This window comes from Notamacropus eugenii, chromosome 5 (genome assembly GCF_028372415.1).
Source record: "Notamacropus eugenii isolate mMacEug1 chromosome 5, mMacEug1.pri_v2, whole genome shotgun sequence".
In the NCBI taxonomy this organism is placed as follows: Eukaryota; Metazoa; Chordata; class Mammalia; order Diprotodontia; family Macropodidae; genus Notamacropus; species Notamacropus eugenii.
The window spans coordinates 284,847,872-284,862,713 of NC_092876.1; the positions used below are offsets into that span (position 1 = coordinate 284,847,872).

At 34.7% G+C, this 14,842-nt stretch overlaps 1 pseudogene; it reads right to left on the minus strand.

Annotated features, from left to right (window-relative positions):
* Window positions 1-3,454: 3,454 nt before the first annotated feature.
* Window positions 3,455-5,496, minus strand: LOC140509189 (intraflagellar transport protein 52 homolog; annotated as a pseudogene).
* Between the last annotated feature and the right edge of the window lie 9,346 nt (window positions 5,497-14,842).

A 14,842-nucleotide genomic window follows, 5' to 3' on the forward strand; every position in this document is an offset into this window, starting at 1 on the left:
TGCACTAGTTGCTGTACCTCATATATGATATCCCATCACCTGCGTCTTTGCTTTAGTATAGACCAGGGATGGGGAACCTGTGGGCCTAGAGGCCACATATAGCCCTGTAGGTCCTCAAGTGTAGCCCTTAAACTGAACCCACACTTCAAAGCTGGTCAAAAGATCACACTTGAGTACCTAGAGGGCCACATGTGGCCTTGAAGCCAGTTTCCCCACCCTTGGTATAGATTCTTCACCTTCCCCTCACCAAGGCTAGAATGTTCTTCACCACAGCCTTTTGGAATCCTTCAATCCTTAGTTTCCTTTAAGGCTTATCTCCAGTGTGAAGAAAATTCATATTATACTGTATCATTTGATAATTAATATTACTCTGTAATCCATCTTTTCCCTTACTTTGTCAAAACCCCCTCTCAAACCTAACTCAAAAGATTTCTCCCAGTCTGAGCTAAGGGATGGCTGAGGAATGTGATCATTGCTAACCCGCCCCCCCCAACACCTTCACTCCCCAACCTGTTCTCAGTCACCTCCTCCCCCCACCCCCCATCGGTTCCTTAAATGCTTTAAAGTGCTTCTGTTTATTCTGTAAACAGAGAAATGGAATGGGCTAAGCCCTCCCCTGGGGACTTCTCAACTCTCCTTGCTTCTCCTTTTCAAACTTAAGGGTGACTTGGTCAGCAGGTTAATCAGCAGGGAAGACACACCTAAGTTTGAAATGCCCTATAATCTCTCAGTCTCAGGGATTGTGGGCTGGAAAGCAAGATGATAAAGCAAAGTTTATACAGAAAAATGATGAATTAGATCTGAAAGACTATTCACTAATAAACTAAGTGTATAAACGTTAGATCACTATTAATATAATAGGATCAACTATTAATAACTATTAATAATTAGCTACCAAGGGGCCCCTTGTGCATCCTTATAGATTGTCATCTGTTCTTTGAATAACCAACATTTCTAGATAAGTGAGATCAACCGTTGTAACTATATATGTCTTCCTGAAGTCTTTTTGATTGTTTGTTTGATACTGACTTCAGGCTATGACTTGACTGGTTAGACAGTTAATTCTGAAATGCCTACAATGTTGGTAATTAGTCATTTTCTGTCCAATCAAATATCATCAATCCACGACCTTACTGATGTGGGTACACTACCTTCACTGTTGTAAATTTCAACTCATCCACACCATTTCATCTTGTAAATCTACAACAAAATACATGCCTGACATTCCAAAGCCTTTGCTTTTAATGTTTTTAAGGACACATTTATACTCAGACTACCACCAATATTATCTCACTTGCTTTTTCCTTTTCTATTCAAATAGATTTTTGATGCTATCTTATTTATTACTTTGCACACTCTAGGCATCATCAGAAAAAAAGTCACTATCTACCCATACCCACCTTGCATTTTTCCCATTACTGTTTGGGTTATTTGCAATTTTGATTCTTCTGACAAAGTTTTGCTTCATGGTTCACAATAACATAACATCACTGACAGATCACTGGTGTTAAAAAGATGAACAATGTGGCAGGAAGCACCGTGAAAACATGCATTTTTCCTTATATAATCCAAATTGATCACTTTTTTTCCCTATTCTATTGTGACCCACTACGCTGTTTAGCTACGGTGCCTATCCAATATGCACTGATACATTAGCCCAGTGAGGCACCAATGCCATAATCTGTACTTTTCATCCATTTGGTTTTATATCTATGAATTGCTGGGCTAATCTTCTTTCAGTGACACTCCCTTTGACAAGGCACTGTAGTGTTCTAAGGTTTAATACAAATAAATTTTTTTCACAAAAGGAATATCTGTAGAACTTTATCATCCTCACAGTGTCTTTCTATTTAAAATTTGCTTAGAACATCCTCTCTGACCTTGGTGAATACTCTTAAAAAGAATGTTTTATAATTCAGATAATTATTGAAAATAAGTTGTGTCTGATCCTACATGTATCATATGTTATCTTTATAATCATATATAATATATATACATATATATATACACATACACACATACACATGTGATAGTAACCTTATTGAAGGAGAGAATACAAATCACATTTTGCTTCACTGAATAAAATGTTTCTTTGTAATAAACACATTCCAGAATGGAATGAGTGCTAGACATGGAATCAGGAAGACCTGTGATGATAGTTTTACTTAGGCCAACCTTAATCAAGAAACAATGGCAATCTGAGTCAGTCTCTTTACTTTTATTGATTTTCTTTTTATTAGAATTAACAGAAAAACACTATCTGCATCCAAAGAAAGAATTGATAAATAGATGTATAGGATAATTATACATGCATACACATATACACTTACACAAAGACACACCTATTTGTGTTCAATGGGAGCCATCTATAGGGTTGGATTGGAGGGGAGGGAAGAAAAAAATACATAATTTTATTGTATATTTGAAAGGAATAGAAAATTCTGCATAGTAGATTTGCAGTTTCATATAGAATTCTTTTTATTGTACTATTAAAATGTTTTATTCCATAAATTATTTATTCATATATGCACATATATCCATATACACATATACATATATATACACATACACATATACATATACATATATGAATTGACAGCTTATATAAACATTTCAGGATCAACTATTGTATCAAGTATTGTAACTATATAGTGTCTTCTTGTCATCTTTGTGTTGTTATTGCTTCCTCAAATTTGCTATTGACTTCAGCCTGACTATATGGACAGCTAATTCCTGTCTAATCAAATATAGTCAGTTTCATCATATCTTGTACCTTCCAGCTTTATTCCATTTTTAAAAACATAAAACAAATGATTATCTTGTTTTTAAAGGCCTAAGAAGTAAAGTATTCAAAGAAGGAAGAGACCTTAGGGGAGATGTTACAGAAAATATCTCCAATTTTATGATTTCCCAAAGGCTATTGGACATATAGGACTAGAGCTTAGGATGGGGCTGGATTTCACAGATCTATTAGTCTGTTAAATTCTATTTATAGTCCATTATATCAAGTCTATTCTTCAAATTAACTTATTTTCTATAGCATTTATTATTCACTAGGCATATAAAAAAGTTGTGTAAAGATCACAGAAAAACCTAAGCAGATTATTACGCCTTTAACAAAACCAAAGACAGGACTGGAATTGTAAGAGAACATTTTAATGTCAGAATATTTCTCAAATTACAAAAGTATAACTCCAATAAAAAAAAAAGAATAGGGGACATTTATCTTACGTAATAATTTTGATAATTACCAGTCCTCGTAGTGTACCTACCAGAAGCTATGTGGTATCTTTAACTTTGTACTTATTCACAATATAAAAGTGCATGGCTCATAGTGGACAAGTGATTTTGGTAAATATTTGGAAAAAATAAGTCAGAAACCAGTGAGGGACCAGACAGCAGGTTAGTTGTTCTAGTATCTTCCTCTCTTGTGGGCTTGTAAGAGATACTGTACTCAGTAATTGTAATGAAATATAGCTTCACTTGTATCAATGTCATACTCCTGATTCAATTTTGTAAACTCCACCACTTGGAGGAATGTGTGCTCAAGAACATGTTTAGGGCCTTATTGTTCCTTCTGCAGTTTATTAGTCACTCCAAGAATGTTACCATACTTCCTGACACAGAATTCCAGGTCCTCTTCAGTACACTTATTGGTAATTTGAGCAAGCCATGCTTTCTCTGAAGAGAAAATTTTATCCAAGTCAAAACAAAGTTCCAGAGGAAGTGAAAGTAATTCTCTGAAACTGGAAGGAGAAAACACTGGTTGAAGGGTAGGATGGTGGAATCTCAAATTGAGGCTGGATGAGTAGGAGAGGTCTTGTGTTTCACATTTAGTTGTTCATAAGCTTTGATAATTTTAGATAAGAAAGTGGTTTCCAGCCAGTAAATGGATGTGAAAGAGAGTTGTGAAGTCTCATGGGTTCTCTTCACCTTCCTGAAGGCACTTGAAGTCTCTCTGATGACATAACAGTATCTGGCAATGTTATATGATCAAAAATCTCTAGGTTTTCTGCATCAACTGGTTTAGATGGATATCTATTGTGATGAGTGGCTGGAAAATTAAATCTTTGATATTGTTGTTTCCTCTTTATCCAAATACTGATCACCAAACATGTGTCAAGAACCTAGAAATGACAACTTTCCACCTTGGTTCTTAAGAGTGGCAGAAAAGTCAGAATGGATCTGTTAAAGGGGAAAGCAGACAGACCCAGTTGCTAGAACTGCTACTGCTGGTTTCCTCACCCTCATTGTGGTACCAAATGGATGTGCAAAGGTGAGAGCCTGGGCATTGTTTCCATTGGTATCCTCATCAATTCCTTTTCTTTTTCCAATTACATGTAAAAAGAGTTTTCAGCATTCACTTTTATAAGATTTTTAGTTCCAATTTTTTTTCTCCCTCCCTTCCTTTTCTCCCACCTCCCACAGGGAGAACTTACAAACTGATATAGGCCATACATATACAGTCATATTAAACATTTGTCATATTGTGAAAGAAGAATCAGAACAAAAGGGAAAAACCATGAGAAATAAAAAAGAGAGAGAGATGAAATAGTAAGGTTTGATCTACATTCAGATTCCATAGTTTTTTCTCTGAATGTGTATAGCATATTCTATCATGAGTCTTTTGGAACTATCTTCATCATTGTATTGCTGAGAAGAGATAAATCTATCAAAATGTTTTGTACATGTGGGTCCTTTTCCATTTTTTATGATCTCTTTGAGGTATAGACCTAGTAGTGGTATTGCTGGATCAAAGGGTATGCACAGTTTTATAGCTTTTGGGGCATAGTTCCAAATTTGTTCTCCAGAATATTTAGATCAGTTCACAACTCCACCAACAATGCATTAGTGTTCCAATTTTCCCACATCTCCAACATTTTTCATTTTCCTTTTTTTTAAAAAAAACTAGCCAATCTTTTCTCATCAATTATTCTAGGCACAGCTTTTTTGGCAGCTCAGCTTTTTTCTCTCTTCAAGATCCTATTGGATAGCAAAACTTCTTTAGGATGGAAATATTTGTAATACCTATTTCTTGCCACAACATCATTGGTAACCACAATCCCATACTCTTCTTGTAGAAAGTTAATATTGGCATCAAATCTGGACTCACCACTTTCTCCTAGCATAACAAGGATATCTGCACCACTTTCAAGATATTTCTTTAGCACTTCAAAATACTGTCTCCTCTACTTCCTTCATCCACTTAACAAACTTTTAACTCTCACAGCCTGATGAGCTGTTTGACTCAGCAGTTGTAAATTTTCCCCTTAGTCCTGCTGTAATCCACAATTTCACCCCCATCAACTTCTCTAATGTGATTTCATCTTTTAAATTCTGAATCTTCAAGTTACTATGAGCCTTTTCTGCAAGGATTTATTGGTGGATTTATATTTATTAGTGGTAAATATCTCCCTTTTTTTTTTTTTTGATACATTAAAGGGAATGGTGCTTTAAAGCTCTTTCTCCAGTGTCCTGAGGGCAACTGACCATCATCACCCAGCACCACCGACAGGCATCCCTGGGGGCCAAGTCTCCAGGTGCCGTTCCCACTGCCTCTGTTCAGCCCAGCAATGGGCAGGCAGCACCACAAGCAGGCACACTGACTGGCCTCAATTTTATTCTTTAAAAAAGTAGAGAACTGTGAGATGTTAGAGTAGCCTAGGAACATTTGACTTTACCATATTTTTCAACATTTTTCCCACTTTTTATCTCCATTTTTTCCCTTGTGCCCACTTTTACAGGTTGTTATTGGTCCTCTTTGAGAATGAAGGATGAATAATGTTAAGGTCACTGAGTATCAAGGTTGTTCCTGACTACATTTACAAAAACTTGAGCTGGTTTTCCAAAAAATCAGCAACATAAAATTATCTTCATGGTGGTCTCTGTGTTTAAACTTTTCAGGACTACTACAAGGTGAGATGACCAAATTTCCCATGAAATTATATTTCATGTTACCTTTTGGTACATGATGAAATCAACTGTGAACTTCTTTATTCACCTCTATTATGAAAAATCCATGAGTCATTTTTTCATAAAGCTGAATTTATAGATTCTAACATAATTTATAGCCATATTGTCAGCATGGATGTAGCTCAGTTCATTTAATACTACATTAGCTCATATGAGGCCCCAGGTACCATATGTTAAATTCATATTTGTAAACAATCTAAAAGCTAAATAATTTTTATTATTATATTAGAAATTATATTAGAAATTTTGTATTTTACTTATTCTACGGGCATCTCTGATGAAAGAATTATTCACTTTATTAGAGATGTTTCTTCTATTGTCTCTCAGTTCTTAGCAAGGCCTGTACTTGACCAGGAAATGCTGTTTCTGAAACTGTACTAAAAGTGCTTATAGGTTGGCAGAGTCTGGCAATTGTTTCTTTAATTCAGCACAACTTTCAACAACCTAAGGTCATTTAGCACTGTGCCTGGCACATAGTAGGTACTTAATAAACATTTTCTGATTGACTTAGTCATCATAATGAGGGCAGTTCTTCTGCAGAGATAATCTGTCAAAATTATAAGATAATTATGACACAAATATTTCTATTAGGACAACCTAGTTTGTGAAGTATGATAAAGTGAACTTATGCTAGAAATTCAAAGCCCTAGATTCTTGTTCTGGCTCTGTCACTAATTAGCTATATGATCTTATGTACCTCATTAATCATGAAAGGATCAGAGATCTAGAACCAGAAGGACTCTCAGTGGCCATCTAGTCCAAGCCTGGAGATGAGGAAAATGAGGCCAAGGGAGTTTAAATAATTTGGCCAAAATCACATGAGTAGTGAGAACACAGGTAGTCAAGAAGGTTATGAACCCAGGACCTCTGATGTCAGCATCAGCATTCTGTAATGAATTGTCTCCCAAGTTTTTCCATCTTTAAAACTAGGAGTTGGACTAAACAATCTCTATGATCTCTTCCAATTCTAAATTCTGTGATTCTAATTACAGAATAAATCTTGGCCAATACTTTGTAGTTATGTAGTTGACTGCAGATGCTTTGTGAACTAAATACACCCCCAAATTTGTCTTGTGCCTGAAATATGCCAAGTATACTAAATATATATTTTCAGACTTTGATTAGGGTGCCATACTAACTATATGTGTGCAGAAACACCATGAAGAATGGTCTTTGCATACAGGAAGCAGGGTTCCCTGTTTGCAACTATGCTGGAGCTGGGATACTTCCATTTTGACAGATGGATCATTCCCTGGCAAGTACTGACTACATTTGAAATCTTAGAAACTGCATGAGCAATCGGTGATCATGACAGCAAGAAAAAGGGTGTGACTGGCCCTGAACATCTCAATGTTTGTCATTTGACCCCTGGTACAGCTGGTACAGGTGTTTGTGATATAGGGATAGAGAGTAAATTTAATTCAATGTATTTTAATCAAATGCTCGTAAGTCATTGCTCTGGGAACCATCAGTAATACAAGGAAGAAAGTGACCTGATCCCTTTCTTTGTAGAGATCACAGTTTAAGATAGAATATTAAAGGGCAGGAAGGTAAGTAAAAAGGGTGGATGCTCCCCACACAACCTTGACAAAGGAACTCTTGAGAGCTAAAGGAGGATGGGCAATATAGAGAAGAGACTTTCCACTTTTAGGTTTTGTAGAAAATAGAATTTTTTTTTCCTCTTGAAAGATCTGATTTTCAGTTTATACTCCTAGTTTGAAAGTTGTGCATCATTCTCCAATACAAAAAAAGAATATTTTTATTTTATTTTGGGGGTATTTGAGGGAAAGCATTCATATAAATGTAAAAATTCTGGAAAGTGTTCAAAAGGGAATTTACCTGAATAGAGGACTGGGTTGTTGTTTTTTTCCCAATGTAGCCCAGTGGGATCCCAATATGATTAGTTATCTTTCCTCAAAATTAATCACCTCTTAACTCATTAAAATAGTCACCACACTGAGATACTGACCACTGGAAATGCCAGGCAATATTTAATGAACAATATAAAAAATAGAAGGAAAAAAACAAACAAACAAAAATATAACTGAAGGAACACTTTTTAATGGCTAAATAAATTCTGTGATTTCTAAGCTAAAGACATATCCAGTAAAGAACCAGACCATTAAATGCAAGTGCTTAGAATATTCCACAAGGTACATTTCAGAAAGGGTTTAAAAAATACTGAAGATACATTAAGATAATTGCAGTGGTCTAATTAGTCTTTCTCCTAAAAATGGCCTGTCTAGTAGGGGTTTAATAGATGAAGGATTTTAAAGGGGTTATAGAGAAATAGTTATAGTAATCATAGAAGGAAAAAGTGCTGAAGGTATCACAGAGCCTCATAATTAAACTGAAACTTACAGCTCAATTAAATTTGAGCATCATTATGCATAAAACATCAGTGAGCACCAAGAGTCTAATAAAAAAGAATGCTATCAATGTTAACAGCCAAAAGGTAAGAGATAATATAGATTGGACCAAGTGGTGCAGATATATTCAAGGAAAATTTGAATAATGTTGGAAGTTGAAGTACAACCTTAACTCTCTAATAAGCTGATTAATGTATTCTTGACACAGCAGAGCTATCCATTGCATCAAATTTCATCAGGATCAGGTTTATGCAAAACACCATAATTTTTTTTTTCAGGGAGTGGGGGTGAGAAGCACACATTCCAATGATTTATCTTTCACAAGGAAGACAAGAGGCACCTTTGACTGCGAATGCATCAGTCTTCCCTTTTACCCTTGTAAAAACAGTTATATATTTAGGACAGGATGAACTGACCTTGCCTTTTTATTTTAAATTTACTTCCTAGAGTCTAGAATGAGTTGCTTTTTCTGAGGACATCATTGTAATCTTCAGGACCCATGAGTAGAGAAATTTGTGGGAATAAGTTTTCTTTGTACTGAAAGCCTCAATGACTTATTCAATGCTGTTTGTGGCTAGAACTTTCAAAGTCACCAGGTATACTTTATTATAGCTAACTTAAATGTTTTTTTTTAGAAAAGAAGAGGTGTTGATGTCGTTGCTAGAAACCTATTATTTCCTTGGAAAATGATAACCCATGGGAAAGTACACTTGTTGCTGCAATTCAAGTTGTTACATGACTTTCAGAGATTAAGTGACTTGCTATGCCATTTTAACCAAGGTATTAAGGAACACATGCCATAACTGGGTCTCATTTTCATCTATAAAATGAGATTGGCCTGGATGACCCTTAAGGTTCCTTCAAACCCTAAAATTCAATGCTCTCCAAAGCAGTTTTTTCATCCCAATTTTTTCTGAAGTCATATCTCTCACAAATAGCTTTTGCTTGACTGGATAAAACCTGGATTAAAAGTCTTGTTATTTAAACAAAGTCTCTGAAAACCTCTGCAATCAATGTCATTTTTATGTGAGATGACAAAACTTCTGTCTGGCAACCTTTCAAAATCTAGCTTTCACCACGTTGCAGTGGAAAGATCACTGGGCAAAGAGTCAACAGAGTTGGATTCTAGTCTAACCCCTACCTGCAACTCACTGTTAGATTTCTATCCTGTCACTTAATCTCTCTCAGCCAAGCAATCAACAAGCATTTATTATGTTCTGAGCACTGTGCCAAGCTGAGGATACAAAAACAAACAGGCAGATAATCCTTACCCTCAAAGAGTTCATGTTCTAATGGAAGAGAATCTCAATTTTCTTATCTGTCAAAGAAGGGGGTTGGATTACATCATCCCCCAGGTGCCTTCTAACTTTTTGATTCAATAACAATTTCTAAGCAATTTCCTTCAACCTAAGTTTTCATAAGATAATAGCTAACATCATAGCTTTATTTGAACATTTAAAGTTTTATCAGAAACTTCACTCTTTAAGCTCTCTATCTTATATGTAAGATAATCACAGTGAAAATCTAATTTTAGATTTTAATTGTATTTTCTTATGTGAGAAGAGAAATTCATATTACAATAAGTTGAATATTCTACGGTAACTTCCCTAAATTTAGGATTATAACCTTTCCAACATCAAATATCTTTATCAGTGTTCTAAAAGTCACTTGTCTTATGATAGCTTCCTTCCACATTATTTCTTCCCTCCCTTTCTTGTAAACACAATTTATCTCCCAGCAGCATCCTCCACTCCTTTACAGACTGCTGTCATCCCTGCAGAAGCTTCTTGCTTTGTGTTGCCTGCATTAGGATTCATTCTTCTTGCTTCACTTGCCCTTCTAGGCTCTTCGTCCCACTTCAGAAAGACAGATGTCTTGTCTTTTCCACTCAAACTCCTTCTGTTACACACTTCTGTCCTAGTTTACTATTGTAAAGATTATCTAGAGAGGTTTTAGACAGAAGATGGATGCCAGAGCAAATACATTTCTAATACTTGGGGAGGAAGGAATTTTGTTTCTGTTTGCGTTAACATCAGAATTATGATCTTAAAAACAATAGCTTGAATGCAATGCTGTGTGTAAAAAAAATGAGAAGGCCCATTCTGGTTGAGTAATGAACGTATGCAAGTAAAATTAGAGAGATATTTGATTTTTTTTCTGCTCACCAAATTGGTTTTTAACTTAATTGATAATAATAAATATACTGGAATGAAAGATTTAAAGGTTGTGACAGACTTCTGCATGAAGAAATTACTGTATTGTTCTAAACTTAAAATTGATTTTACAATACTTTAAATTTACCTAATGACATCAAGAAATTTTGAGTTTTTTTTTTATCATTTAAGAAAGGATTCATTCTGTTGTGGAGAGTTTTGTTGTTGGTTTCTAATAACTAGGTTAATTTCTCCAGAAAGTTATTTTCATATCTCATCAGATTTGTATATTTCCTTGCCAGGGATTCCAGGTGTTTCTGTATTACTTGGTTGTTTCAGTGGTTTTTTATTTGTTTGATTTTGTGTGTGTGTGTGTGTGTGTATACGTGTGTGCATGCGCGCATCATTATAATGTGCAGTACTGATAATATAGTTACTTGTATCTGATTTCTAAGTTAATCTGGGATTCAGTACTTGATTTATCACATTTCAATTTGAATGATCAAATTTTCTAAAAAAGCAATGCACTCTTCATAGGTGCTAGTTAAGAGAGAACAAGAAAACTAAAGGCTTGGGTGCTAAGTTGGGTTTCAACAAAGACAAGAGCTAAAATTTCTAATGTAATGACTTGGTTTCCTAAAGGGCTCCTAGAGTTTAGGAGCACAAGCTCAAAAAAAAAAAAAATCTTTACTAGATCTTTGATGCAGTGCTTTTGTTTTTAATTTTAAGTGAGGTTTAAAGAAAAGTAAAAATAGTTAAAAGTATGGATACTAAATAAATTGATCAAAAGAACTTGACAGGTCAAGCATCACTATAAGGCTGTTGACATGGTCTGGAATCAGGGACAGGAATGAAGGGGAATGTTTATGTTATCAAATTAGAATTCTAGTGAAAATATACATGAGCCAGTTTTTTTCTTATTCATGACTAGAAGTATTACTTCACACTAAACTATTGTTTGCTAACCCAAGACTAAAAATAACTCTTCTGAAAAATGAAATACATTAAAGCTGGTTTTTTATCATACTTTATATTAGAAAAAATCAATACACCAGCACTTCTGTTGTTGGCTAATAGTTACAATATCTATTTTTGTGTCCTCCGCTGATAGGACAGTATTACAATTTTAAGAAACAACTAAAATTAAAATGAAGTTATCATTTTATTGAAATCAGAAGAATTTGGGGAAATTACTAAACTTCTGAAGTTTCCAGTGAAAAAACCAGATAATTTCTTCATTGCAACCAAGGTGTTTTTGATTGTTCACTTTAGAGCACATGTAGGCTTTGACGCAAATGCATGTATATTCACATACATATACATGTGCATACATAAATTATGTACATAAAATAAAGGTGGCATTATTTTTTTAATCTTAAAAAATTGCATTTATTTGGCAAACTTTTTTTAATAGGTCTGTTCTTACATCTACTAATCAACTATGCTTTATATGAGGGTAAAAATTAAAAATAATCTCTATATCATTCTAGTTTCTTTCTAATTAAAATTAATTTTAGGAGTCTAATTTCCTATGCTAAAGCCTATATTTGTGGCACTAAATGGACATTATCTAAATTGCATGGGATTTATGAAAGCTGAAAATTGTATGTTGATTTTCTTAATAATATACAAAAAAAAGTCAGCATCTTGGCCTGTTTCATAATTTTCCTTGAAGTGCACTGTCAATATCGTACAATGATGATAGCACCTGTGTCCATATCCTGAAGTAACACACCTACATCAGGGATCATCTTTTCAAAATTTTGTTAAAATAATCTATTTATTAACGGTTGATTTTTTTAAAATTAAATCTAAACTCATTTTTGTTCAGATTTGTTTGATATGTCCTGTGTGTGCCCTGTGGACACGCCTGCCTGGTTGTTTATAGAGCTTTGAGGATGCACATTTACATAATAAAAATAATGGATTGGTAGTTAGTATATCCAATGAGTGTTGCCAATCTCATTCCTCCTACTTGTTTCCCAAAAAGTTTTTGAAATATTAACAAAATAGCATCAGTAATCCTTTTTTTCCTCCAATATATGACATATTTCAGTATATATGTATATATATGTGTGTACATATATGTATACACATATATGTATACACAAATATATACATATACATATATATATATATACTACCAGGCTGACCAGTTTGACTGAATTGATTTAGCAGTTCATGTCTGGATTCCTAGTCAGTTCTGTTGACTAGTTCAATTTATTTTGTATGAATAAATTGATTTGTTTTGTGCCAGATTGATAAACCATATAGATTTTAATAAGGAATGAGTCTGTTTGTTATTAAATTCTTACCTGTTATGAAGTTGCTTGTATTTAAAAATAAGAGAGAAAAAAACAACTTTTGCTTCCCTCTTTTAGTTATATGCCCTTATTTCACAGATGTATAGTAGGAAACATGTTGAGAGAAAATATTAAAATATTTTAAAACCACATGGGATTATTAAAAACTGGAATGAATCCTCTAAATCTTTGATGCAACTGTTCATCAGCTGATTTTTTTTTAAGTTCTCCGTACATTACTGGAAGCCCATAATTCACAGCTGTTGGTTCAAGCAGTGTTCCTGGAGGATGGTCAGAGGAACATACTGGAACATTGGAAAGGGGAAAAATTAGCCAAATTCATCATTTGCTTTTAATTTTGCATTTTCTTCCAATTAATTCCCCTTACTTGTCGAGCAAGACTGAGCTCATCTTAAAACTCTTAATTCCTTTTGGCTCAATGTAAATGATGACGCCTAACATTCTTTCACACCACTGTGAATAATATCTCCTATATTTTTGGCTCTTTTTTTGAGGCTATTTTGGGATAGAATAACAAAAGCATTCTGCACCCTTCAAAACACAAAGGTGGTGAGTTTTGAAAGCAATCAATGGTTTGCCTTTTATCTGCTTTAAATGACAATCTTAACAATTGTCACAGAATTCACCAGGGCATCCTGGAAATTTCATTCTGTCATCATAAAAACCTGACTGTGGCAAAATCTGTCTCGCGCTGGACATAGCCCTAGTGACCCTGTGCTAACACTGAGATCCCTGGTGGTCCTGAGGAGAAAAAAAAATGACAAAAATAGAAAAATATGTAAACGGCTTAAATGACAGAAAAATACTCTCAGGAGGATGGCATTCCTTTTTTTTTTCTCATTCGTTCACGACTGTCAGAAGTAACCACTCTCTGAACTTGTCTTTGTTTTTATTTAACAAGAAACAGAAGAGAAGTTATAAGTTCCTTTAAAAGCAAATTTAGTACTAACCCTTTTTTGAACATAGCATCCTTAAGTTTACTGATCTGCTTTTGGCACTGCATATCTAGCCTTTTAACTCTTTTCTCAACTGAGATGTATTTCTAAATTTAACTTAATGCTTCATTATTCCTTATTCTGTGGACTTAAGACTAGCATTATAACATACGGCAAGTATTAACAGGTCTCCATATTTAACAAGCAATAAAGAAGATGGGCCTCCATTTTTGTCCCTCTTCCAGATCTTATCAAATTGGTTCACCCACATGCCCCCACCCCATTCTCTCCAGGAAGGACTTGAATAAGTCAGTAGGTCCTCTTGTCTACTCAGTTGTACAGTCTCACCAATTCTAGAAGCATGAATTCATGCCACAGACTTCCTTCTCGGCAACAGTTGGAGAAAATCAAATGTACAGATGTCCCGGTTCTGTTTGGCTTGTTTCCTAAGGGTTTGTTTTTTTTGTTTGTTTTTTTTTTGTATTGAAGTCTACTTAGTAAAGTAAAACTATTCAAATGTTTTAAATCTGACAATATAGAGAATAAGAAATATGATTTTTCCTCAAAGAATCTCCTTTACTCTTACTTGTCATCTTTTCATTTATCTTTGGATCTGAGGAAAATCATCCCAAGATACTGCTTTAGCCACAGCCAGAGAGACTTTCCTAATATAGATTAACCAAAGGAGAAGAGCACTTACTATGGGATCCAACATTCTTCTCCCAGAGTTTAAGCATAGGCACTCTGGAATAGCCTCAAGGAAAGTGCTGTGTGTGTGTGTGTGCGTGTGTGTGTGTGTGTTCTGTGTAGGAGTCTGAAACATTTAAAAATAATCTATGTATGAATTTATCTGAAACTTTTAAGTTTCAATTGCTGATAACTTAAAAGTAACATCTCTACAGAGTATTATTACATTAGCTAAGAAATACCATAACCCCAAGTCCTTTAGCCATTAAATCTCTCCAAAGTCTCCCTTGGGCTTTCTTAGTTCAGAATTTTCAGCTCACTTACACACACACTGGGAAGAGTTCAAGAAACTTGCAGTATCCATCAAAGTTTTCTTCTCCTTACCCCTCCCCTGCCCCAAA